The 26,591-nt window shown below is 50.3% G+C and overlaps 1 long non-coding RNA gene across 1 annotated transcript in view; it reads right to left on the bottom strand.

Annotated features, from left to right (window-relative positions):
* Positions 1–15,669: 15,669 nt before the first annotated feature.
* Positions 15,670–26,591, bottom strand: part of LOC138489807 (uncharacterized) — a 134,695-nt gene continuing 123,773 nt past the window's right edge. Inside the window, exon 3 of the long non-coding RNA XR_011274916.1 lies at positions 15,670–16,064. This is a non-coding gene — a long non-coding RNA (uncharacterized lncRNA). The remainder of the gene's footprint in view (positions 16,065–26,591) is intronic.

Raw genomic sequence — 26,591 nt, 5'->3', positions numbered from 1 at the left:
TATCCTTTGAAGGAGGAATTGAGAGAATGAACAAAAGACAATCAATTGCATACAGTTTAAAGAGAAGCAGCCATTGAGGGTAGAAAGAGCAGAGGAGCGGATAGCAATCTGAATAATATATATTAAATGCCAGACGTGGCCTGAGAGTCTTACGGATAAATTGAATTGCTTAAGAGCCAAAGGACTAATATAAGATCCGGAAGAGGAGACTTTCTCTTGTCCAGCTTATGAAGGGAACCAAGATCCGGCAGGCCAGAGAAGAGAATCCAGATTTCTACAAAGTTATATACTGCTGCAGGTTACAGTTAAATTCCCATGTTCTGTTTAAATAAGGAACAAGTTACTTACCTGTAACTGTTGTTCTCCAGCATGGGTCTGGCATGGATTCACATGCTCATGAATATTCCCCGTCGTCAGGCTGGGAATCCTCGGTAAAGAAAAAATCAGTTTCAGTTTCGTTTCTGAACTGTCTTTCTACTAATAACCAATCACTGGTCTCTGGGTCATACTGCCCCCAGCCAATGACTACCCTCTACCTAAGCCCCTCCACTGGCAGCCATCTTCAGATTTGTTAGCACGTAAAGTGGCAGTATGACCAAGAGAAGAGCCGCAGAGGGGTTGGAGGGAGGGTTTGCATGTGAATCCGTGCCAGACCCATGCTGGAGAACAACAGTTACAGGTAAGTAACTTGTTCCTTCTCCAGCATGGGGTCTGGCATGGATTCATATGTTCATGAATACAAGAATACATAGCAGTACACACATGCACACCCACGGCATCTCTTACCTCCTCACTAGGCTGACCTTCAAGTGAACAGGTTGCGCAGCACTGCCTGGCCGACTCTGGACTCGTCCAAGGAATCCCAGTCGACGCAGTAGAATCTCGTGAATGTGTGTGTCGACCTCCACGTAGCAGCCCTGCAGATGTCCAGCAGGGGCACACCAGACCGGAACGCCGTGGTAGCGGTGATTGCTCTGGTTGAATGGGCTCTCGGACGGTCGGGCAACGGTCGGTTTGCCAACCGATGACAGTGCATGATGCAGCCGGAGAGCCATCTGGAAATGGAAGCCTTCGAGAGGTACTTCCCTTGGTTCACAGGTCCAAAGTTCACAAACAGCTGTGATGTCTTCTGAAGACTTTTTGTGCGATCCACGTACAACTTCAGCGCTCTAGCCACATCCATTGAGTGCAAAGTCCTCTCAGCCGGTGACGAAGGCGACGCGAAGAAAACAGGTAACACCAAGGGCTCGTTGAGATGGAAGTCCGATGGTAACTTGTGCATGAAGGAGGGGTGCGTCCTCAGCACTACCCTCCTCTCGTGGAATGTCAGGTATGGAGGTTTACAGAAGAGGGCTTGGATCTCTCCCACTCGTCGTGCGGAGGTGATTGCCACAAGAAACGCTGTCTTCCATGATAGGAACTTCAGCGGTGCCGAGTGCAAGGGATCGAATGGGGGACCCATGAGCCTGGTCAGCACCACGTTGAGCTCCCACGCCGGGGCCGGAGCCTTCACCAGCAGGAATGAGCGGAACAGTCCTTTCATGAACTCCTTCACCAGGCGGTGAGACCAAAGCGATGACCGCCCCGGAGTTCTGGTGTAGCGGGAGATAGCCGCCAGGTGGATCTTGATGGAGGATCTTGATGGAGGCATGTGCCAGCCCTGCCTTGGCCAGTGACAGCAAGTACGGCAGCACTTGAGGGGCCGTAATCCGCAGAGGGTTGATCTTCTGTGCACGGCATCAGACAGAGAACCTCTTCCACTTATGTCCATAGCACTTAAGAGTCGAGGACGACCTGGCATTTGCAAATACTTCCTTGTAGTCCGCCGGGATATCGTAGCCTCCGAACTCTAGTGCTGCAGGAGCCAGGCCTGCAGGTTCAGTGATCCTAGGTCGCGGTGTACGATGGCGCCTCATTCCCTGTTGAGGAGATCCACGTCCGTCGGCAGTTTGACTGGGGGGTGGGGGGGCGGTGACAATACCAGAAGGTCCGGGAACCATATCTGCCTCAGCCATGCTGGTGCGACGAGGATCATCCTGCACCGGGACCGTCTGAGTTGATTGATGAGTCGCAGAAGCAACGGCAACGGTGGAAACTCGTACAGGAACAGGCTGTCACAGGGGAAGGAGAATGCATCGCCCATGCTCCCCAGCTGGGGAAACCTGCTGGCGAACCTCTGGCACTTGGTGTTCGCCTCTGTCGCAAACAGGTCGATCTGGGGACTGCCCCACTTTCGGAATAGGAGGTCCACTTGATCCTGCCGAAGCTCCCACTCGTGGCAAGAGCGCAGCTCCCTGCTGAGTGAGTCGGCGACAGTGTTTTTCACTCCTGCCAGATGAAAAGGTACCAGGAACGTCCCCTGGGCGATGGCCCAGTGTCACAGATCCTGCGCTTCCTTGGATAGGGCTGGGGATCTGGCGCCCCCCTGCTTCCGGATGTAGAACATCGTGGTGGTGTTGTCGGTGAAGATCGTACCACTTTGTCCTTGAGGGACGGAAGGAAAGACCTGAGGGCCCAGAACACGGCCCGGAGCACCAGGACATTGATGTGCAGGGAAACTCTCCTCCGGGAGCCAAAGGCCTCTTGCGTGGAGATCTCTGGTGTGTGCTCCCCATCCCTCCAGGGAGGTGTCCGTAGTCACCGTCTCCTGATGCGCTAGGGTCTGGAAGTCCATGCCCGCCGCGAGGTGTGTGCGGGTGCCCCACTACCGGATCGCTTGCCGGAACGTCTCGTTGAGGGAGATCTTGTCTTCGAAGCTGCCCGCCGCTTGCATCCAACGGGCGTCGAGGAACTCCTGCAGTGGCTGCATCCGCAAACCTGCATAGACGCACAACGTAGATGCATGATTACATCATGCCGAGCAGGGACTTGATGGACGTCACCCTGGCCACTTCCATGGTCAACAGCTGTTGTACCTTGCCCAGGATGGCGTTCATCCTTTCCTCCGACGGTAAAGCCAACCATGCCACTGTGTCGAGTCTGGCTCCCAGAAACAGGGCATCTTTCGACGGTACCAAGTGGGATTTCGCGAAGTTGATCGAGAATCCCAGATCCGAGAGCAGGCGGACGGTCTTCGCTACGTGATCGACGGCGAGTTCTTGGATGAGCCAATCTTACATAGGGATATACGTGGATCCCCTGCAGCAGCGCCGCCACCAGTGCTAGGCACTTGGTGAAGACCCTTGGCGCCAAATTCAACCCGAAGGGTAGGGCCTTGAACTGGTAGTGTCGGCCTTGGACCACAAATCATAGGAACCTTCAATGTCATTTGTGTATGGGGATGTGGAAGTAGGCATACTCCAAGTCCAACGACGACAGGAATTCGCCCCCCTCCAGCTGTCCCAAAACGTGCTGGAGGGTGACCATCTGGAACTTCTGGGACTTGATGTATTTGTTGAGGCAGCGAAGGTCCAGGATGGGCCGCCAGACGCCCGTCTTCTTTCAGACGAGGAAGTACCGCGAGTATACTCCGGAGCCCCGCAGCCTCTTCGGGACGAGTTCTATCGCACCCTTTTTTAGCATTGCTCGTACCTCCAGAAGCAGCTGTGGCACGTGGTATTCCTTCCTGGCTACGGGTGTTAGACGGGGGCACTTTCTTTGGAACTCCAGAGTGTGCCCGTGGGCCAGGGCATCTAGCACCCAATGGTCGGTGGAGATTGACTCCCACAGGCTGATGAAATTCGCCAGCCGGCCTGCGACCGGGGTGCTCGGGTGGGTGCCCGACGTCACGGCCGGTTCAGTCTTGCTTCGCCGAGGCATTGCCACCTTGGCCTCCTTGGCGACGACGACGGTGTCCTCCGGCCTTGCTGCGGCCTCTGTAGGCTTCCTGCAACGAGGAGCGGGCCGCCTGGCGGTACAATGCGGAACCTCCGCCGAATCCTTTGGAGGCACCTTGAGACTTGCCTCCGGTGGTATGAAAGGACAGCCATCGTTGATGGAGGGAACCCAAGGCCCGGGCCGTCTCGGTGTCTGCCTTGATGGCCTGCAGTGACTCGTCCGCTGTCTTGCCGAACAGGCTGTTCCCGTCGAAGGGCATGTCCAGTACCCTGGTCTGCACGTCCTGACGGAAATCGGTGGCCTTGAGCAAACCACGCCGGCGAAGGCAAACGCTGTTGCCCATCTGGCGAAAGCCGATGTCGGGGATGTCCGTGGCCACCGTGATGGCGTGGTCTAAAGCCACCTTACCTTCCTGCAGGATTTCAAGGGCTTCCACCCTCTTGTCATCTGGGAGGAAGTCTAGGAGGGGAGCGATCTTGAACAACTCCCTGACGAAGCATGCCACGTTCGCGAGGGCGTTGGCCACTTTGATGGTCGTCCCATGGCGTCCAGCTTCTTCCCCTCGCCGTCCGGTGGGGAAGTGGAAGTTGATGCCGTCACCCCTGCTGATTTCTTCTTGGCCGCCACAGAGACCACCGAATCCGGGGACGGCTGTGCTCTGAGGCACATAGGGGCGGAGTCTGGGACCCGGTACTTCTTCTCGTACCGGTCCCTCTTCGCAGGAGCCGTGGACGGGTTCTTCAGGAGTGCCAGTCCTTCATCCCAGATGTCATCCAGTAACGGGATCGAGAGAACGGTCTTCCTCTTGGCCTCCCGTCATTAGTAGAGGAAACCTTCCTTCTTCTGCTCTTCAGTGCATAGCTGGAAAAGCTCCAATGCCCTGGCGATCATGAAATGAAAGGAGCCAATTTTGTCGGGAGGGGAGGCCCGGGCAAGGGGTGATGGGAGATCCATCCCGTCGTCACCACCGTTATCATCCGTCCCCGTCGCTGCCGTCTCCGTTCCCATCTCATCCCTCGGTGGAGGGGATGGAGGTGAAGGATGGAAGGGAGGGGGAGGATGGATTCCCCTCCGCTTGTTCGGTGTGCTCTCCGACGGTCCAGGCACCGCTGGATCGTCCGCTGGGGGTAAGGGCAACCTTGTCCTTATCTCCGTACACAGGGTCTGCAAAGCTATCAAGATTGCACCTGAATTCTCCTGTGGCATAGGAATCGGTTGTGACGGGAGCGACGGCTGGGGCGTGGGTTCCTCTGTTTCCTCTATGGGCCGCGGCTCCTCGTCGGCTCCACCGTCGTTCTCCACGTCCACCTCGTCGGGATCCCTCCTGTAGGACCTGACTTCCTCGTACTTCTTTTCCAGGATGTTTTTGACATCAGCCAGCTCATCCTCTGTGGTGGTATCTGTGTCCGTTATGGCTACCGTGCCCCCCCCGCTCTTTCTCGTCCCAGGGTTTCATGGGGGTCTTCTCGACAGGCTGGAAAGATGATTCCCCCCGGGGTGGCAGAGAAACTCTAGGCTCGGAAGTCGTCTCCACTGGGGTAGCCTCCACAGGCTTCGCCAGGGCTGCCACAACTCCTTCGATCGAGGCCCTCGGCGGGTGAATCAGGTCCTTCACTACTGAGGGCGCGTCTGAGGCCTTCACCTTAGGGGGAGGGTCACCGCCTCGCCCCCCCCTTGGCTTTCTCCGTCGGGATCGACCGGGGCTTCTCCCGAAGCTTACCAGGGTTCTCTGACTTCCTTTTCCCCGAGCCACAGCGTTGGCTCGTGGATGATGGCTTCGGTGACATCACGCCCTGCCTGGCAGCCGAAGAGCCCGAACCAACAGCGCTCCCGGTGCCCGCGGACTCACAGTGCTTTGCCTTTTGTTGGGCCCTCGTTGCCGGAGTGCCCTCAAAGGTTTAAAAGACCGCTCGGACTTCTTCTTCTCACCTGCTTCCGGACGGACATGTTCTTACAGAACGCACAGTCCTCCTCCACGTGCAACTTGTCGGCGTGAAGGCAGTAGAGGCACCGGGAGTGCATATTTTCCTTGAAGACATTCTGTAGTCCACATCCTGGGCAGTTCCTGAACAGTTTGGATCCAGTAGGTGTCGAATCTCCCTTGTCCTGGGCCACGTCCAAATCGGGGTAGGCTTCAAAGGTCTTCCGGAATCCTCCAAGAAGTGTAATTCGATGAAAATCCGCCCTTGAGGGTCATAGAAAGTTCCGAAACGGGTCCCCGTTGATCGGAAGAAGATTTGGTGGAGCTTGAGGCCGAATAGACAAAAAAAAAAGGCAATACGCAATAAAAGTTCGAGAGCTACAACACGAGGACACCCAACACTTGAACTTGCGGTAAAAATCTGAAGATGGCTGCCAGAGGAGGGGCTTAGGTAGAGGGCAGTCATTGGCTGGGGGCAGTATGACCCAGAGACCAGTGATTGGTAATTAGTAGAAAGACGGTTCAGAAACGAAAGTGAAACTGATTTTTTCTTTACCGACGATTCCGAGCCTGACGACGGGGAATATTCATGAGCATGTGAATCCATGCCAGACCCCATGCTGGAGAAAAGTGTTGTTCAGATATCAACAAGCATTGGCTAAGCCAAATAAGGGCAAATGTCAAGAGACCTTGTCAACAGTTATTTGATGTGAAAGTGGGAAATCAGGGTTGGCAGGAGAGACACCCCCCTTGGGATAGGTATCAAGGAGGAGAGGAATACAACCTGTCTTGCATATGACATATAAAGAAGTGGAATAAGTGGAACAAACAGCACAAATGTGTTTATTTTAAAGTTGTTATAGGTCAGAGAAGTAGTCCTGGCAAGTTAGTGGACCAGGAAGAAGACATTTAAGTACTGCATTGTGGTCAGAGGTTGTGAAAGAAGGAACAGGGCAAGGTCACTAAAATATTTGATGAACTGTGGAAAAATCATCCTGACAAACTTTGGTGGTGATCAAGCAAAGATGTAAAAGTATTACTTTTGCAGGAGAAGTTGAACTGAAATAATAATTACAAGCGTCAAGGCAAAGATCGTTTAGTTTTGTGGAAACTTTGCTAAAGGCCAAGAGGCAGAATTTTGAAATGAGAAGAACTTGGCATTGTATTTTGAAGAAGGCCTTGGCTTCTTAAAAGGAACTTTCTTATTTTAACCTTTTTGACCCCTGCTTTAAACCTGGCGAAGGGGTCCGACCCTGGTTGCAAGGATATTTGATAATAAAGTTTATGTTTGAGTATACTTGTTATATTGTTAAACCTGAAACGCCATATCACACCTTTATGAGTTTGATGTATGTTTAAGTGTTACCAACGGATTCCTTTTGTTAGAGTGTTTTCCTTAGTCTTAGTTGGAGAGGCAGGGAATTACACTTTAGGTTAGGGATAGTGAGGCATTTATCTCACCTTTATAAGTTCATAAAATGGCTAATTGTGAAAAACCTTCATAAAGTTGTCCGCCTCAAATATTTCTGACCCCTCACATTCCCTCATAATGGCTAGGGATACCCTTATTGGCTCTCCTATTAAAAACTCTTTATCCATATATCACTACCTCAGAGAAGCCAGCTCGCCTGCACAAGGAACACATGGGGGGGTCATTCTGCGGTTGAAGGCAAGGGATAAGCGATGCCGGTAAAGAATTACCGGCATTGCTTACCGCTCCAGGCAATTCTGAACAGCCAAACCACTATTAGCGGCACCGTAAATAAAGGTGCCTCTAATAGCGGCATGGGCGCGGGCACGCGGGCCTTCATACCGGCAATAGCGGCATGCCGTAAACTGTAGGTCATCACAAGTGAAGCAGACATGCAAATACCGGCATCATGAAGGCGCTAAAAGTGGATTCTGGCATGCCGTAAATACCGGCATCGCTGACCAACCGTAAAATGCCATGTGCAGTGTTCCCAACTGCCACAGGTGGAGTCTGGGCTTGAACAAAAGGAGCACACCCACACACCACACCCCTTTCCACACCAAAATCAATCCAATAGTAGCATCAACACTTCAGCTGGAGGACATGCATGCATTGCAACACCAGCAACAACAGCAAGCACCACCAGCAAGCACCACAGAGGAGACGCAGCAGGAGAAGGAGGGTGAGACAGACCCAGCATGCCCCACCAGCGCAGCCAGAGTAACCACGCAGTGAGCCACCAATCCCAAACATCAGAGCCAGTCCTTCCAACCCAACCCCGGAGCACAACCACACCCTGTACCGTCTGGACCGGGACACCATCAACACCATCGCGGACATGATACACGATTGTCAGCCTCATTGAAATACGCACCGCCATCCCCCCTCTAATGAAGGTAGTGTTGGTGCTCCACTTCCTTTCCACAGCCACCTACCAGCACACAGTGGGGCATATGTGTGGAATATCACCACCCTTATTCACTCGCATCCTGAAGCAAGTGCTGGATTCCCTCCTCAAGCACACAATGGAATACATATCTCTACCATGGACTCCCCAGGAGATTCTTGAAGGTGAGGTGGTTTACCGCAATTGCAAGCAATACCACTCCAACCAGGTGCAGATGGGAGGCGACGCAAGCAAGATCATCACACATTGTTGTGCCCGATATCCCGGATCAACCACAGAAATGCTGAATGTCACCATGGCAAAAATCAGCGCTGAATGCCTAACATTGCAGAGCCTACTGCCATACTGCCAACGCTCCCCATCAGAAAATCCTACATAACGCTACACATCACTAAATGGACATGGACACAGCATAATGCGTACACAATGCATGAGCAACAACACGGCAGAGCACACCGTCTATCATCTTGAAGATGCAACCCACACCATTATTCAATGGCACAGGACACATGGATGGCTTAAAAATAGCGTGCATACATCCAGGGACATGTGCATGTGGCCAACGATAATCTGGCGGCATGTGTATCCGACGCGACGTGCCCCTGCCCCCTGACATTGAACTGCAATCACCTGGTGATGATGAACGGGATGAAGAAGAAGTGGCTGCACATCTTTGCGGTGCCGATGCACAGGAGGGACGTGCTGTGCGTCAGTCAGTGATTGCACAATATTACTGACACACATGGCTGCAGAGGGTGACATGATAGTTTGACAGAGGCCACTGGGTGTTGGGGTACATCCACACTATGTACTGTATAGGAATAAATGACACATGCGCAATGATGAATGTCCACTCAGGGCTTGCTTTTGACATAACGGGTGTATTGAATTTAACAATGAAAACGATAGTGCAGTAACCCTCCACCACCCTCATCCCCCTTTTCCTCCCCCCACAACTCCCCCACACACCCTCACCCCCCTCTTCCTCCCCCCACAACTCCCCCACAACTCCCCCACACACCCTCACCCCCCTCCACCTCCCCCCACAACTCCCCCACACATGTCCCATCAAGTCTCTAATGCCTACTTCAGGCTGGCCAGAAAATTTTATTAGCACTCCCTAGACTAGGTGGCGGCATGTCTGGCCGGTGCTGGGTGCGTGATGACCTGCGGAGCGGGCTCGTCTGGGTAGAGCTTGGTAAAGGTGTGGCCGCCTGCTCAAATTGGGTTGCCGGACGCCCTGACTCCATGGCAAATGGCTATTGTGGCTGAGTACCTGCCCATGGAGGCGGTGTTGTCTGAGATGGTCCTGCCTAGGGAGGCGATGTTCTCTCGCCACTCCTGCCTTGCCTGGGCGTTGTCCTCCACGAACTGCCGCACAAGGGCAGTCAGCTGCTCAGCACGCTGCGGCCCTTCGGGTGCACCTGTGGAGGTGGACGGTTCCTGGGTGTCTTGCTCTGCCTCACTACTGGCCACTATTGGACTAAAGAGCCCTTCAATTTACTCCCGCCTAGACTGCTCCGGGGTGGTGGCGTGGTCTGTCTCAAGGGATGAGATTTGGGGGGATGCCTGTGGATTGGGTGTGCGGGGCAGTTCTGAGGAATCGTCCTCAACAGGCACCCATACCTCATCCTGTGCCTCCTCCACAGCCAGGGGTGCTGTGGCTGCCACCTCACCAGCCAAACTTGACTCCTCTGAGTGTGGTGCCTCGGCTGTTTCCTCTGGCTGTGCAATAGGTGTTGGCGCTTTCGCCTCTACGGTGCTTGGCAGCACCGGTGCACTGGCAACCTGGGTGTCTTCACTGGTGGTGCACGTCGGCCCTTGGGTTGGCCCTTCGAGGTGTAAGGGCGTTTGGCCTCATCCCAGGCCCTCTTCCGGGGTGTGGTTTTCGTGGGGGTTGAGTCCTGGGCATCGCTGTCATGGTCAGAGCCTGTGGGGGTCGAAGATAGGGACGGCATGAGTGACGTTTTGATAGGCATCATACATACATTTGTACAATTGATCATCCACACCATCGAGGGTAATAGGCATTTGAGTTTGGATGATCACGTTGTTTGATACATGGGTGGGTTATGCAGGCATACCTCGGGGTCACTCATGTTGGCCAAGACCTATGGTATGTGACATGCATATTTGTTGGGGCCTGCATGCTGTGTGACGTATGGCATTTACATTTTGTGTGGTATGTGTCATGTACAGCATTTCCTTGCTGCAGGCATCTGCATGTGTCTGTGATGCGTCCGACAACTTTGCTAGGAGTGTGTGTGTGTGTTGGGCCATGGCTTGCTTCTTTGAACTGACATATTGGTTGACTTTCATCAGACTCTGCATTACAGTGTTTTCTTAGGACACTCACCTCCATCCGCCGATGTAGTGGCGCCACACTCCATGTCACCAACACCTTCTATCCCCTCAATGCCAATCATGCTGGCGCAGATGTCCTCCCATCGGGACAGCTTGATGGGGGAGCCTGTTCCCATTGCCTGGCTCCTGTTTGCTGATAGTATGTTCCGTACTCGCAGCCGCAAGTCGTCCCAAATCTTCCTACACTCTTTTATGGTGGGTGGGGTGTTCCCCGCTGCACTAACTTTTTTTCCTAATGATGGCCTCCCTCTTCATGCTGTGGGCGAAGACGTCCTCAGCATGTTCCTGCAGGGTCCCAGCTAGCATCTACAACTCGTCCTCGTTGAAGTGCTCCTTGCGGTGGTGGGCGGCGCCCTTCTTAACGGCCTTGGGCATTGTGGTGTGTAAGATGAAGAGTTTCCAACAAACAGCAGAGTCCCGCAGGTCCTGTGCGCTGAGTGTGGCAATGGAGTGTGTTTTTAAAGATGGCCGCCGTGCTCCTTCCCCTTCCTGTGCGATGACGCTACTTCCGGTTCCGCTTATTTACAGTGACCGTTATTAGCGGTGACCGGCTAATAGAAGTCACTGCTAATGCCGCATTGGTTCATGCCAGCAGTGCAATCTGCGCTATGCATGATTTCCGCTAAGGGCATTTTTCGTGCCTTTAACGGCATGGTGGTAATGACCTTACCGGCATGGCGCAAAGCTCGTGCACGCAAAGTCGTAATAGCCCTCTATTAGCGGGCTATTGACTACACAGAAGTGCTATTAGAGCCATGCCGGTAAGGACCGTTACTTACCTCCAAACTCGGAAGGACCCTCACCGTTACTTACCTCCAAACTCGGAATGACCCCCATAGTTGGCTAGTAAACATCGTCCACCCTCCCTATCATTGATAAACTTCTTAAAGCCTCACATGTTTCACAAGCAAATAGCTTTCCAGAGGATACATTAGGGTTGTTGTGCTGATTCTGGTTGTAAAATCTCTAGTAGCCAATCCCTATCCCTATATTATTATTTTAAGGAGAACTGGGCAGACGTAGCTTTGTAGTAAACCAAACGTTTGCTGAGGCGGGTTTGGAGGGGAGCCATCAGGGAGGCGGCAGTTGACAAGACTTTGAGCGATAAATACAGAGAGGAGAACATTTTGTAGGATTTGAGGGGGTTACTAGTAGTGGAGAACCCAAATATTAGATACAAGGTGGTTAACCCATTTAGGTAGGCTGGTGTATGAGCTTTACGTATTGGATCTGTGGGTGGCTTTGGAGGTGCTGGTAAAAGGTTTAAGCAAGCAGGGTTTGGGAATGGGGCAGAAATAACTTCTATGGGGAGGGTTTTTCTGGGTGCCTGGTTGTCTGACACTTAAGGTACTGATGGGGTTAAAGTTTGGGTTTATAATATTGTTAGGGACAGTGGTTAGTTCTGTTTGGACAGACAGGCTAGCCAAGGATACAAGAGAGGGGAGGAGCTGGTGGGAGGAGTACAGCACAGCGACACAGTGAGAGGATAGCAGCAAAGTTATAAACCTGTTACGAAGGGAAAGTGGGAGGGATTGCTTGATTGAGGGATTAGGAGAGGGGTGATGTGTGCATAGGTCTCTATAGTTCCATTATTTGGTTTAGTCTGTAGGACTAAGAACCCAGGTTAGCAAATGTTGGTAACCTTGGGCCTGCCACATTAAAGAAACCTTTTCCACTTTAAGTGAGACTGGGGTGCTTTTATACTGTCTAGCCCGAATTGGGTGGCCTGATACCTTGTGGACCTCAAGCCACCCACTCAGCAACTGCACAGCCATTGCTTCAATTGTAGCAAGTACTAGGCGTTTAGTACATCAGTGAGGGGTAGGAACACATCCCTTTATTAAATACATTGTAAAACGATGTGTTTCGGAGGTGCAAAAAGTAAACTTGATTAGAAATCTATACAATTAAGAATTCGTCCATGTACAAGTTCGATCGAACACCACTAAGAACCCAATCTCTTGGCACCAGGCATAGGCTCCTACATCGCTGTGCCATGCACTTCCTTGCCAAATGTTGTGCAGGGGATCTGGCTCAATGTGTTTGGTAAACCTAATAACCTGCTGGAAAAACACCCAACAAACTGGTCTGCAAAGGCAACCCCTACTGCTTGCAAATTTGTAGGGGTCATTAACCCTGCAACGTGTGCGTTTACAGGGAGAAACAGTGTAAGCTGACTAACACAACCAAAGGGACTCAAACAAGAAATACCTTGTGGCATGGTGGGTTCCAATGGAACATTAGACAAGATTGTTGCAGATTTAAAAAAACAAAAACAAAAAATAATTTCTCATAAAAGTGTGACCCCCACTGTATGCAACAGCATGCATGTGATGCATAAAAGGTTAACACCCTCTTCCCAATAGCAAGCAATTTGGCATGAGTGGGATAAGGATTATATTGCTATCAGACAACCTTGCAGTAGGGTGGAGTTCTTGATTATCCACTCTCCCTCACATTATACAGCATGCAGGCCTGGCACATCTCAGCAGAGCTCTGTGGTGGCTGGATTGGAGAAGGCTTCATTGCAAATATCGCCAGAGGTAGAAGCACGGGGAGCAGGAGAATAACTGATACCTTCATTTAATTTATGATTGCACAGAGGTAGTCTCTGATCTCGCCAACAACACCCACTGTTCAGACATGTTTAAAGGCAATTAATGCCTGTAAAATATCCCATTGATTAAGTGTTGGCATCAAATCTTTAGAACCACCCACCACAAAGTGTAATTTAGACCTCTGGCCACACCAACACATTTGTTCATCATTACAAAGCAGAAAAATGTAAGAATGACCAGAAGAGCATTAAGAAGAGGTAGATGAAAACAGGATCTATGGCTGTAATAGTTACATTGGGCACATGACAAGCTTGCCCTATCCTATGCCATCATGCACAATGGCTCAAGGACTTTTATAGGTCAGATATATGTGTATATGTCATAAAAGAAAAGTGGTCACCTTTTGCCATCTAAATGCTGTAATATTGGGGATAATATGTCTAGGTATATGTATTTATTTGGCATATCTATAGCGCATAAAGCCCAGAGGCATCCAGGAGCTTTTTGTTAGAAAAGCTGGTTACAGTAGTTTCTAGAAGTGGTGAGCGGTTACAGAGGATACATTATTTGCTTGCAAAGGTATTGGGTTACAGACGTTACATTAGTTGCATGCAAAGGTATTAGGTTACAGACATTGTTTACATAGGTTACAGTAGCATAAGTTACAGACGATGGTGGCATTGAATTATAAGATACCGGTTGATAAGGCTTCTAGGAGTCTTGGTCAAAGAGCCAGGTTTTAAGGCCTTTGCAGAAGGACCAGAGGGAGGGGTCCGATCTCAAAGCCAACCGCATGGAATTTCATAGTTTGGCTGCGATCACAGGGAAGGTGCAGCCTCCAGCTTTTTGCTGTCTAAATCTAGGTATGGTAATAAGGCAGGAATAGGCTGATCGAGTGGGTCTCTTGGATTGGGCTTTGGATATTTGTCTGGATAAGTAGATGGCGCTCTGTTGGATAGGCATTTATGAGGTAATGATAGGGTTTTGAATTTGATGCGATCTTGAACTGGCAGCCAGTGGATGTTACGTCTGGCAGATGAGATATGTTCCTTTTTTGGGATGTTCAGGGCAGCTCTGATTGCATTATTCTGAACTATTTGTAGCTTGTTGATGTTATGGGCGTTGGATTCCGCAAAGAGGGAGTTGCAATAGTCAATTCTTGATAAGAAGAGGGCTGTATCAAGGGTGACGCAATTGTCAAGTGGTTAAAAATGGTCTACTGGCAATGATCATTTTGGCGGTGTAGGCCGCTGCTGAGGCAATAGTGTTGACTAGCCTTGTTAGGGAAAGTGATGAGTCCAGGTAAACTCCTAAGGTTTTTACATCATTAGCGAACGTGATAATGTTGCCATCAATAATGAAGGATTTGTAGGACTGGGGTAGATTGTTTTGCCTGGAGTGGTTGCCAATGATGAGTAGTTACGTTTTATCGACATTAAGACAAACCTCATGTTGGGCCATCCAGGCTTGGATGGTAAGGTACATTTTGTTGAGTAGTTTAGAGTCTGTGGGCCTCATGATGACCCGGGCGGTAAGGGATTACCGGTACCGGTAAGGGCACCGGTACCGGTAATCCCTTACCGCCCAATTCCGAGGTCCCTTTGCGGGTCCTCCCTTAACGGCTGGTTTTACCAGCCGTTAAGGACGGGACCCGCAAAGGTACTTTGGAGGTAATTACGGTACCGCAATTTGCGGTACCGTAATTACTGCCTTCACCATTCCCATTGAGCCCTATAGGGGCTCAAATGGGAATGGGCAAGGGCCATGGTGAATGGGGAATTACCACCCCCGCAAACCTTGGAATGGGGCGGTAATTCCGCCATTCACCATTGCGGAATCGGTAGTTTACTGGTGGCAACCATGGCACAAATAGCGTCATGGTTACCGCCCGGGTCGTAATGAAACCCTGTGTCATGGTTTCCCTTGATCGGTAGGAGTAATTGCGTGTCGTCCGTATAATTGGTATACGTGACTCCCAGTTTGTCTAATAGGTCGAATAGCGGCTTGGTGAACACGTACATTGTTGGAGAGACGCAAGATCCTTGGGGGACTGCACAGGCGACTGGGGCAGGGGGGTTCTACTCTCGTGGTGCGGTTAGACAGGAAGGATTCAATCCATTTTATGGCGTTGGATGAGTAATGGGCTGCTAAGGCAAGGTGTTTGCAGAGTATATTATGCTTGACTAAGTCGAAAGCTGCAGATAGGTCGAGCAGGAGGATTGCCAAGTCCCCCTTATCTTTGATTTGGTCCATTTGAATTTGGAGGTCTGGGAGGGCAATATCGGTATCGTGACCAGGGTGGAAACCTGATTGGTAGAGGCCTAGAAGGTTATGGGTTTCCAAGTATTTTTGAATCTGTAAGTATGCAACTCTGTCAAGTATTTTCAAGAGGAAGAGTACTGTTGTGATAGGGCGGTAGTTGGTAGGGACATTTGGATCCAGTGTAGGTTTTTTGAGCAGTGGGAGTACCCAGGCTTCTTTCAGGTTTTCTGGTACGTTGCTGGAGGAGAAGGAGCTGTTGATCAGGGTGGTGTTAAACGGGACAAGCTTATCAGCGCAATATTTGATGAGAGAAGCTGGCCAAATGTCTCCTTGACATCTGATCTGACAATGTCTCTATGACATTGATCCCTGACTTATGTGGATTTCATAAGCATGTTCAAGGCTTTCCATAAAACAAGCAGTGGAAAACCTCTCTATGCCTCTATTCAGGAATCCCCAGAAGCAGTGCTTTAGTGTCTTACGATATGAGCTCATCAAGTGTTGAGTATTCAGAAGATTCAGAACTGTTAATAGCACGTTCAGGAATGAGTCACGGGCATTCAACATCATCAATTTCAATTCGTTTTTTGATTGTTCGGCACCCTTTTTTCAAGCAGGGAGGATATAATGATGACAGGCTTCACAGAAATGGTCACTTCCAGATGTGGAAAGCCATCAGCTGCTCCTCAGCGAATCAAATGTCATATCTTCAACTTAACTGTTTTGTTGGATGTAGGTCAGACATGAAGTTCTTCAGAGCGCTGGCATTTTCTCCTTCAGGTGGGGGTGTCCAATTGTCATGGTCTGCGGATTGGTAAGAAAAAGAAAAACCATGAATATTTTCTTACACCAACTGTAAAGTTTAAACATGAAATTAGAAGATGCTGTTCGGGCTACTTAAATCTGGATCTTTGTGTGCCTCGAGGTGGCTTCATCAGTCACTCGAAATGGTTGGGTCAATAACATATCTCTTTTTAATTGCCTTACTTACTGGCTTAGTAATATTACAAACTGGGGAACATGTACTACTTAATTTACATTCAACTAGGGCACAGAAAGCAAATAAAACATTGGAGAGAGAACTAACATTTGCCCAAACACACGCACCAGTTCCAACTCTATGTAGACAAGCCTGTAAAAAATATGCCAGACAAAAAGGTGGGGGTGAGTAATATGATGAATAAGGACATTTATCCATTCTCCCCCAGGGGGTGCCACCCCCTTTGGGACTAGGGAGGTGAGTCTGCAAGCCTAACACCCTCTAAAGGACAGGGAAAGCGGGATCTCTCCACCCCATTAGGGACAAGGAATCCCCAAGTAAAACTGTTACTACATCTCCCTTTAAGGTCCCACAAATGTGTTAGATGTATGGGGGTTGAGCAGTACCATAATGTGCAAGGTGTTAAGGTGATTGGCTTGTTTTCTCTCCTGAAGAAAGGAGCGAATGGTGTCTCCAATGTAGAAGTGGAGAGAGCCAGCCTCAGGGCAAACCACAGCAGCCTGCACTGCAGCGCAGAGGGGGCTTACTGCAAGGAGTGTCAGATGTGGGCTACAAATTACCTGAGAGAGAGTCAGAGCCCAACAGATATGTCTACGCCTACAGACAAATTAGCCCCTATGGGCCAGTGGGGTATTAGATCCTCTCAAGGTGCAGTGTGAAAAGTCCCCTCTTTAGTGGAAAAGCGTCCACTATTGATCCAACCCACCCCTGCCCTCACTAGCGAACTCCCAGGTAGATCTAAGGGTGATGAGGAGTGTGACTCTGTAGGCCCTGAAATATTTTTAGACACCAAAATTAGTGATCCTGAGGACATTACTACTGGGGTCTCAGGCCTGAACATGGCATCCTCTGCGTTGCTCGAAACTCTGTTACGAGAAAATTATTGACAACCAGGCAAGGGCAGACCAACACCATCAGGACTGTCTTGATCATTTAGGTTGCAGCCCAGGTAGTCGAGCCCTCCCTCACAGAGTACTAAAGCCATATTTGAGAAGGGGAGGACTGCTTTATTTTAAGAAGTTGGCAACCCAATTCCACATGGACAGCACTCTTAAAACCTGCTATCTAGCCCCTCTACTAAAGGGAGAGTTACAATTGCCTTATCAGATTATCAATAAGAGTGGGACTACCTCGTTTAGTGAAATAAAAACAGACCTCTTAGGGAAGGTCAAGCAAACTGCATCTTTCTTTCAGAGGAAGTCAAGGGAGACCAGTTTCTTCCAAATGAGACAGCGATGGAATTAGCTGGGAGGATTTAAATTCTAGTAAACCAGTTGCTGGGAGAAAGAATTTACCAGAAGTTCTGCAGAGATTGATATTGGAATAATTGGTGAAACACTTTTCCCCCTCCCCTCCAGAGAGCAGTCTTACAACAACCCCAACCTTCCATGAAGACGGCCATCCAAATTACTCAGGCCAATTCTGGGGCTTTCAAATTCCTCAGACAACACAATGGGAAGCCCATTGAACCTGGACAGGACACACACTCTTCATAGATCAAGAGCCAGGAGAGCCCACCATCCTTTGTCCCGTAAAGGAAGGAAGAGATAGGCAGGAGACAGATAGCTTTTCAGAAGAGGCTGTTAGTAGGACAAAAGTAATTCCTCCCACAATCTCGTTCTGTTTCTCATGTGGTGAGAAAGGACCCTTTGCCCGTGGTTGCCCAAAAAACCAACCCACAGAACCCATGGAGATAGATTGGACAGGGATGGGGGAGTGGAGAGAATGGGAAGAAACCCAAGAGGAGAAGCCTGATGAAGTAAACATACTCTTGTGTTAAAACAGCCCCTTTCAAGAGACTGAAAAGGTGCAAGTAAATAAATCCTGGCCTAGTGATTCAATTGATTCAGGCAGCCGACAGACCACAATCTTTCGCCCTCATCCCAACAATCATACCCCTCCTTTGCCTCTTTACATGCAAAGCTCTTCAAAGCCATAAACTATGGCAGGAGGCACTATACAAATGCAAGATACCATAACAATCTGATCAGAGCTGCGCTATCCAAACAGGATAGACTTGGGTGAGGCCGACAAATAACCTGTGTCCATGAAATGCAGAAATATGCCCCAAGGTCCGTCTCACCTTAATGGGGCAGTGGAGATCCAACAACCCTGAAGGTGGCCACCGTCCCAGGATTACCATAGGAAATAATTGTAGGCACCAATATTCCCCAGCCCCCTTCAATAGATTTCCAAAGAAAGAACCACAGGGAAATACTCCTCTCTGTCATCCTGGGAGGAATTTCCAGAGAAAAGCCCAGAAGCTCCTTGGGACTGGCAGGGAGGTATCTGTACCAGAGTCGTCAACCGACAAGAGGGGGGCTCCAACTTGATGGAAGGGTTATATGACGAATCCAGGAAATTCATCCCTTCTCCCCATGGTGAACCACCCCCTTTGGGATGAGGGTGGTGATCTCGCTCTGTTTAACACCCACTAGGGGATAAGGCAAGCGGGATGTCACTGGAAGAAGGACTATGCATTTTGCCAAATACTCCCTGGAGGAACCGAGAGCTGGAAGGCGACGCACCGCAGAGAGCAGGGAAGGCTGACGAAGCCTCACCGAACACACGCTGTCTTACTGTTGTCCAGGTTGATGAATCGGAGGCCTGGCAGAGACTAGGAGCCAGACCACATGGTCCGAACGAGAAGCACACACTGAAAGGGACCAGACCTGGGAATCCTGCGAGGACATGCAGAGACCGCTGTAACGTGTGCAGAAGCTCACAGGAGGAAGAAGCAGGTCCATGAAGCTGTCAGAGCAAGCCGGTAATGCCACAACAGGTACCTGGGTTTCCGTAGTGGGTGGTGCAGATAAAGGAGGCTGAAGCAGGCGGTTGGGGAAAACTGAAGAACCCCATTGCCCTCGTTCCAGTAAATGCGAACTAAGAAGAATCCATTTGAGAAACAGTGCCTGGCAGGTTAGTGAACCAGGGCTGGGTACGACATGTGATAAACCTGACAGAAGGGTCTCTTACAAAGCCCTGCAAAAGCAGCACGCCAGGGACTGGGACCCATACAGAGTCAGGAGAAACATGCAAGCAAGGGGCTGTAGCCCACAACAAGTCAGGAAGGTCCCAAGACATCAGAGGGGTCTGGGACCCAGACAGAGAAGCTACACAACAAGTCGGGGAGATCCCAAGACAACTAAGAGGGGTCTGGGACCCATACACATACGAGAGAGAGAGAGAGAGAGAGAGAGAGAGAGAGAGAGAGAGATATAACGTGATCAAGCGGTTAGCTTTGCCGCGAAACGCGTAGTTGTCCGCGCACTTTCTCTTTTGTCCATGGCATTTCATTAAAAGAATATTTTGGACGTTTGATGGACTGCTGGTCTTTTGTAACTCTGGGTCCAGTGTGGAATCACCACGTGGGTTTGTTTTTTCTGGAGTGCACTCCGAAAGCCTTATACTGTGGTACGAGGCAACTTCATATATGTATATATGCGAGAGAGGTGCGAGAAGTGAAAATAGTATCTCACATGTCTGGGTGAACTTACCTGGGTGCAAAGGGAAAAGGCTAAACGACTGGTATACCAAAGTGTCTGGCAAGAGGACATTTTTAGGATTTTGGTCTTGTGGACAACCCACATATTTGGCCCAGGGGTGTCGCAGCCACTAAGGAAAACAGGGTACCCCATGCATTTCTGAAAAGAAGACACCTGTGGGAATCCAAAGTGGTCTGACTTTCGCGAATGGCCCTAGAAGTAATTACCCACAAGGCCTGGCAAAGTCCAAAATGTAGTGAAAACACAAATCTCAAACATTTGCCACCAGGAAAAGACCGAAACATGCCGGCAACAACACATGTCCTACCTTCCCACATTGCCAGAGGTGTCCTGACAAAAATGATACCTCACATGTGAGGGTGCACCTACCCGGGCACAAAGGGAAAAGGCTAAACCACTGGTACATCAAACACCCTGGGGAAGACTGGATTTGGCCTTGTGGACAACCCACAGATTTGGGCCTGGGGTGTCGCAGCCGTCAAGGAAAACTGGGAACCCCACACATTTCTGAAAAGATGATACCCATGCGAATCCAAAGAGATCTGACTTGCGCGAATCGCCCCAGACTTTATTACCCACAAGGCCCGGCAAAGTGCAAAATTTAGGGCAAAAAACACAATGTTCAGACTTTTGCCCCAGGAAACCCCTGAAACATGCCGGCAACAATACATGTCCTACCTTCCCATAGGTGTTCTGATGAAAATGGTACCTCACTTACCTGGGTGCACGGGTGCACTTACCTGGGTGCAAAGGGGAATGGCTAAACGACTGGTACATCAAACACCCTGGGGAAGACTGGATTTGGCCTTGTGGACAACCCACAGATTTTTGCCCAGGGTGTCGCAGCCGTCAAGGAAAACGGGGAACGCCAAACATTTATGCAAAGATGACACCCATGGGAATCCAAAGAGATCTGACAGGCGCGAATCGCCTTAGACTTTATTACCCACAAGGCCCGGCAAAATCCAAAATGTAGGGGAAAAAAACACCATTTTCAGACATTTGCCACCAGGAAACCCCTGAAACATGCCGGCAACAATACATGTCCTACCTTCCCACAGGTGTTCTGATGAAAATGGTACCTCACTTACCTGGGTGCAAAGGGAAAAGGCTAAACCACTGGTATACCAAAAGGTCTGGGAAGAGGACATTTTTAGGATTTTGGTCTTGTGGACAACCCACAGATTTGGCCCTGGGGTGTCGCAAGCCACTAAGGAAAACAGCGAACCCCATGCATTTCTGAAATGAACATACCCGTGGGAATCTGAAATGGTCTGACTTGCACAAATCGCCCTAGGATTTATTACCCACTAGGCCCGGCAAAGTCCAAAATGTAGGGGGAAAAACACAATTTTCAGACATTTGCCACAGGAAATCTCTGAAACATACCGGCAACAACACATGTCCTACCTTCCCACATTCCCAGAGGTGTCCCGACAAAAACGGTACCTCACATGTGTGGGTGTAGCTAACTGGGCGCAAAGGGAAAAGGCTAAACCACTGGTACATCAAACACCCTGGGGAAGACAGGATTTGGCCTTGTGGACAACCCACAGGTTTGGGCCTGGGGTGTTGCAGCCGTCAAGGAAAACAGGGAACCCCATGGATTTCTGAAAAGATGACACCCATGGGAATCGTAAGAGGTCTGGCTTGCGTGAGTCGCCCTAGACTTTATTACCCACAAGGCCCGGCAAAGTCCAAAATGTAGGGGAAAAAACACAATTTTCAGATATTTGCCACCAGGAAACCACCATAACACGCCAGCAACAACATATGTCATACCTTCCCATGTTCCCATGGGTGTCCAAACAAAAATGGTACCTCACATGTGTGGGTGCACTGACCTGGTTGGAAAAGAAAAGTGTTGACCGTCCACAAGGCCATCGGCAGTCCAAGGGGGGCCCCGGCAGAGTCCCCATCCCTACTGTGAGAAACCAGAAGGTGTCTCACCCACTAGCCCCTGGGGATCTGTCATCCAGGTGGCCAGGAGATAGCCATCACTTTGGGATCCAGTACCTGGGGTTGGACCAGTGCGGGAGGATCACCTGGGTGAGTGGTCTTCTGGGAGTGGAACACCAGATGGTGAGACACGGTATCCCCTTCCCTATAACATCTTTACTCCCTCCTACCAGGGAGGAATGAACATTGTTAAAAACCATGTGATAAGAATTTACTGATGATGACTGAACTTTAAAACAAAGATACAATACCTTTGGGTGGGTGCTCAATCGACGGTCTCTGTAAGGTGTTCAGCTGAGGAGTGGCAAAAGTGAAAGGGAGAAAAATTCATTTCAAGAAGAGAACGAGTAATCGTAAATCGAAGTGGTCCTGCGACGGGTAAAATAAAATCCTGGGGGGAGGAGGGTGCGTGGCCTAGGCTCATGGTGTGAGGCTGCGTTTGACCGGAGCTCCTGCCGAGATCCTCTAAAGATCCTACTAACACTCGATAAAAAGCTGAATTAAGCAGATACAAGCACACCGGTGGATACTGCAACCGATACCCTGAACTCCGGGCGAAACGCTTCCAAAAATCAGAGGACGGAGGCTGAGGGAAAAGCCGGCGAAGCGGTGCCCCTGCGGAACCAAGATGGCGGACGCGATCAATTCCCAGCGGGGAGGAGGAGCAGCCAGGGCAGGCATCAGCGCGACAAGGCATCGAGCGCCCCAACAAAACAGACGTACAGGAGCAGAGAGCAAGGCCTCACAAGTGAGACGGAACGAGGCAGCTGAGTGGCCCAGCACAACGGCTACCTGAACGCCTCAAACGCTGCAGTAAATCAGACACGGGAAGCACAACAACAGAGACGGCGGCATGGGAGTACAGCAGTGGCGCTCTGAGGGCACGCACTGGTCCTCCAGCAGCCTGAAGGGTGAAATCAGCGGCACGAAACAGCGGACGGCCCCTGTCGTGCTGCCGATATGCATAAACAAACCATTGCAGACAGCAACACAAGACCACAGGCAGCGGGCACCAGGGAGAAAGGACTGCCAGGGGAGCGAGTAGACCAACGCAAGCGTGGAGGACACAATGTAGGCAGGGACACATCAGACCAATAAAGCGGAGTCTTGAGGTGGAATCCACGGCTGACAAAAGGTAGGCTGTGACACCCAAGAAGCGGGTGTACAGATCTATGAGGCTGCATCAAACTGGCCCATGGGTACGAGACCGGTTATGACACCAGGGAGAAGATCATTTTGCTACGGCCCCCAGGAAGGCAGCAAGCACAGGCCAAGCCCAAACCCTAGCTGGGTGCTGGGGCAGCCTGAACAAGAAAACAAACCACAGTAGCGGGAGACAGTCGCAGCAGTAAGCATACACCTGCAACTGAGTGACCACCTCGAAGGCACAGCTCGAACAGAGGAGGCATTGGACACAATAAGAACGCTACTTTAGACAGAAAGAGGGAAACCACGACCCATTACGCTGTTGTAATCACACCATAATTTATACACGGAACCGAGGCAGACATGAACAGCATCACCAGTGAAATGCTGGGATGCCACACAGCAGAGCAGAACCCCCACAAACTGCAGTTGGCTTAAGAAACTATAAGCCTATAGTCACAGAACTACAAAGCAGAGTGGTAGATAGATGAATTGATCTGAGGGACCCCCCGCGTGAGGGACAACAACATACAGAATGTAGTGCGCACACCACACAGACTACACTCACTACATAGCTAGGCACCGTCGAAGACATGCCCTCCACCAAAAGTAGAAAGGACACAACGATCATGGACTCCTTCAACACTGCTAAACAGAAAGGGCAACCACAAACTGCTTCAGAGGTGCAAGTTGAGCAATCGGATCAGGAATCCTCCACTAAAGATGACCAAGTGCTCGAAGCAATTGCAGCCCTAAGATTCTTTATAGACACAACAAATGAGGAGGTCAAATCGGATGTACACCTGATGAGGCAGGATATGCGCAACCTCACAGAGAGGGTCACCACGGCTGAAACAGTGCTAAAAGAGATGACAGTAACCACTAATGACCTGGAGAAGAAGCTGACGGAGGTAGAGAGGATAAACGCGATGCTGGAGGCCCGGGCGGAGGATGCGGTAGGACGCGCCCGGCGCAACAACATATGCATACTGGGAGTACCGGAAGGAATGGAAGGCTCCAACCCAACGGATTCTGTTGAAAATATGATACTGCAGGAAATAGGGGCAGGAGCACTGTCACAGGGGTTTGTAGTGGAGAGGGCCCACAGATCCTTGCAGAAAAAACCACCGCCGGGCTCGTACCCTCTCCCCATGATAGCAAAAATATACTCTATAAAGGGCAGGCTGTTTTCCTGGAAACACCGGCGGTGGCCACCATGTGGTTGGAACACAATAACTTGGATGGCGGCAAAGAGGCGGTGACATGAGAAGCAGCAGGCTCAAGAGATGAAAGGGGGAGGGAAGAACGCACCAGCGGAAGGGTGCGCGATAAGAAACAATAGAGTAATTTGTTCTTTTTTACGGCAGGAGCGGGGGAAAGCACCTAGAACAGAGCGAATACACACCACAAGAATTGTTTGGTGTTGGCCAGTTGCCAAAGCACCAAAGCCCGCACGCAGTGGCCCGTATGGGACAGGCAGATGCGGGGGCGCTCGAGCAGCACAGTCAAAAAGTGCCTGCTGAGTGCAGTTTTCCAGTTTTGGTTTGCTTCGAAGTTTGTAATGTTTTGAATCCTACACAAGGTGAGGTATGTGCCAGGAAATGTGTTTATGTGGCTTTGTATGATTGGAAGGGGGTGGGGGCATCTGGGGCGCAGAACAATTGGGAAGGTTTAAACAAGAACTGGAGTCCAGAGCGGTAGGAGGGCTGGGGGTCGGGGGGACCCACATATCGGAGGGCCAACAAAATTAAAGTACTGACATGGAATGTTCGGGGCCTGGCAACATATATGCGTAGCTATCGAGTGAAATCCTTTATCAACAGGAAAAAGGTGCCCATTGCGTTGTTGCAAGTGACCCACCTGACCCAGAAAACTATGGCTGCGATAACGGAACACTGGGATGGGCAATGTGGTCCTCTCTACTCAAAATATGCTCAGGGGGTGCTCATCTGGATAAGTCCAGCAATTCCCTTCAAACTACTGAGCTGGGAGGCAGATCCAGAAGGCCAGTACCTGTTAGTTAAGGGATGCGTTGAACTAGTTGAAGATTGTATAATAAATTCGTATTTCCCCAACCATGGGATCCCGAAACACCTAAATGCGCTGGGGGCCAAACTAGCCCAATGTCGAGAAAGCTTTTTCATATGGGGAGGTGACCTCAATTGTGTTAGAGATTGGGAGCTGGACAGGACTAAACTGACAGCGACCAGAAATGAGGCAGCAACAGGGGCACTAAATGCGCTGGTAGAAGCTCTGGACCTGGTAGATGTGTGGAGGGAAATTCATCCTAAAGATAAGGGTTACTCATACTTCTCCTCACAACACTCTCTGCACACAAGAATTGACTACTTGTTTGTGGCCAAAAGCTATCAAACACAAATAGAATCGGCACAGTACTTAGGTAGGTCAATATCAGACCACTCACCACTGTTGATGGCTCGGAGAACACGGGGGCCTAGACCGGCCATACCGTTGTGGCGCATGGCACCGAACGCCCTAACGAACCAGGCTTTCACGGAAGAGCTGCGAGACAAACTAGAGGAATATGTAGAGAATAACGTAGGTAGCGTTGAAAGATGGGGCACAGTTTGGGAGGCAATGAAAGTAGTGGTGAGGGGAGAGGCCATCACAGGAGCGGGGGGCATACAGAAAACACTTCGAGCGGAACTGGAGAAATTGGAGGAAGAGATAAAACACAAAGACTCCAACACACGGGTGACATTGGAGGAGAAGATAGAGCTGGCACGGTTGCAAAAGAACTGCCAGGAAGCATGGGGAAGGCTCTCCAAGTTTGACTACTCTGTGAAACCCACCAGAGCACAAGCGGACGGCGACAACCCAGGCAGACTGCTGGCCTGGCTGTGTAGAAGGGAACACCCACGATGTCAAACCACTGAGGTCAAAGACACAACAGGCACAGCACATAAATCACAACAGGAGATTAACGACACATTTTGAGAATTTTACTCCCATCTCTATAGCCACGACCAACAGGTGCCACAAACAGACATACTAGACACACTAGATGAAATAGGCCTTCCCAAAATAAACCTGTTACAACAGGAAACTTTGGAGGTGGAGATAACAGAGGATGATATTGCAGAGGCGGTAAGGTCACTAGCCTCTAGTAAAACACCAGGGAGCGATGGACGCCCCCCGGAGTTCTACAAAACATATGAGGCAATCCTGACACCGGTGTTGCTTGAGGTTTTCCGGAAGGCATACACTAAAGGGGAGTTGCCGGAGTCCATGAGAGAAACCCTAGTTATACCAATACCCAAACCGGGGAAACCAATGGATGAATGTGACTCTTACCGCCCACTGGCGATGTTGAACTACGATGTCAAGATTCTGACCACACTACTAGCCAAGCGCCTGAGCAGGATAATGGGGGGCCTAATATATAGTGACCAAAATGGTTTTATACCAGGGCGCAGCACTGCAATGAACTTACGCAGATTGCAACACATTCTTGCGCAGACAGCAGGCTCCCAAGAACAATATGCCATACTTTCCCTGGACGCTACAAAGGCGTTCGACTCAATATATTGGGAGTGGCTGGTGGCGACATTAAAGGAATTTGGATTTGGGGAAGGATTTATCCAATGGGTTCGAATACTATACACAAATCCAACAGCTAGCATGAAAACCGGGAGGTTAGAGTCAGCAATCTGGGACATAAAGAGAGGGACCAGACAGGGATGCAAACTATCCCCAATG

This window comes from Ambystoma mexicanum, chromosome 9, assembly GCF_040938575.1.
Source record: "Ambystoma mexicanum isolate Mex_15411 chromosome 9, UKY_AmexF1_1, whole genome shotgun sequence".
Taxonomy (NCBI): domain Eukaryota; kingdom Metazoa; phylum Chordata; class Amphibia; order Caudata; family Ambystomatidae; genus Ambystoma; species Ambystoma mexicanum.
The sequence above is the reverse complement of the archived record's forward strand: the minus strand, read 5'-3'. Positions and strand labels throughout refer to the sequence as shown.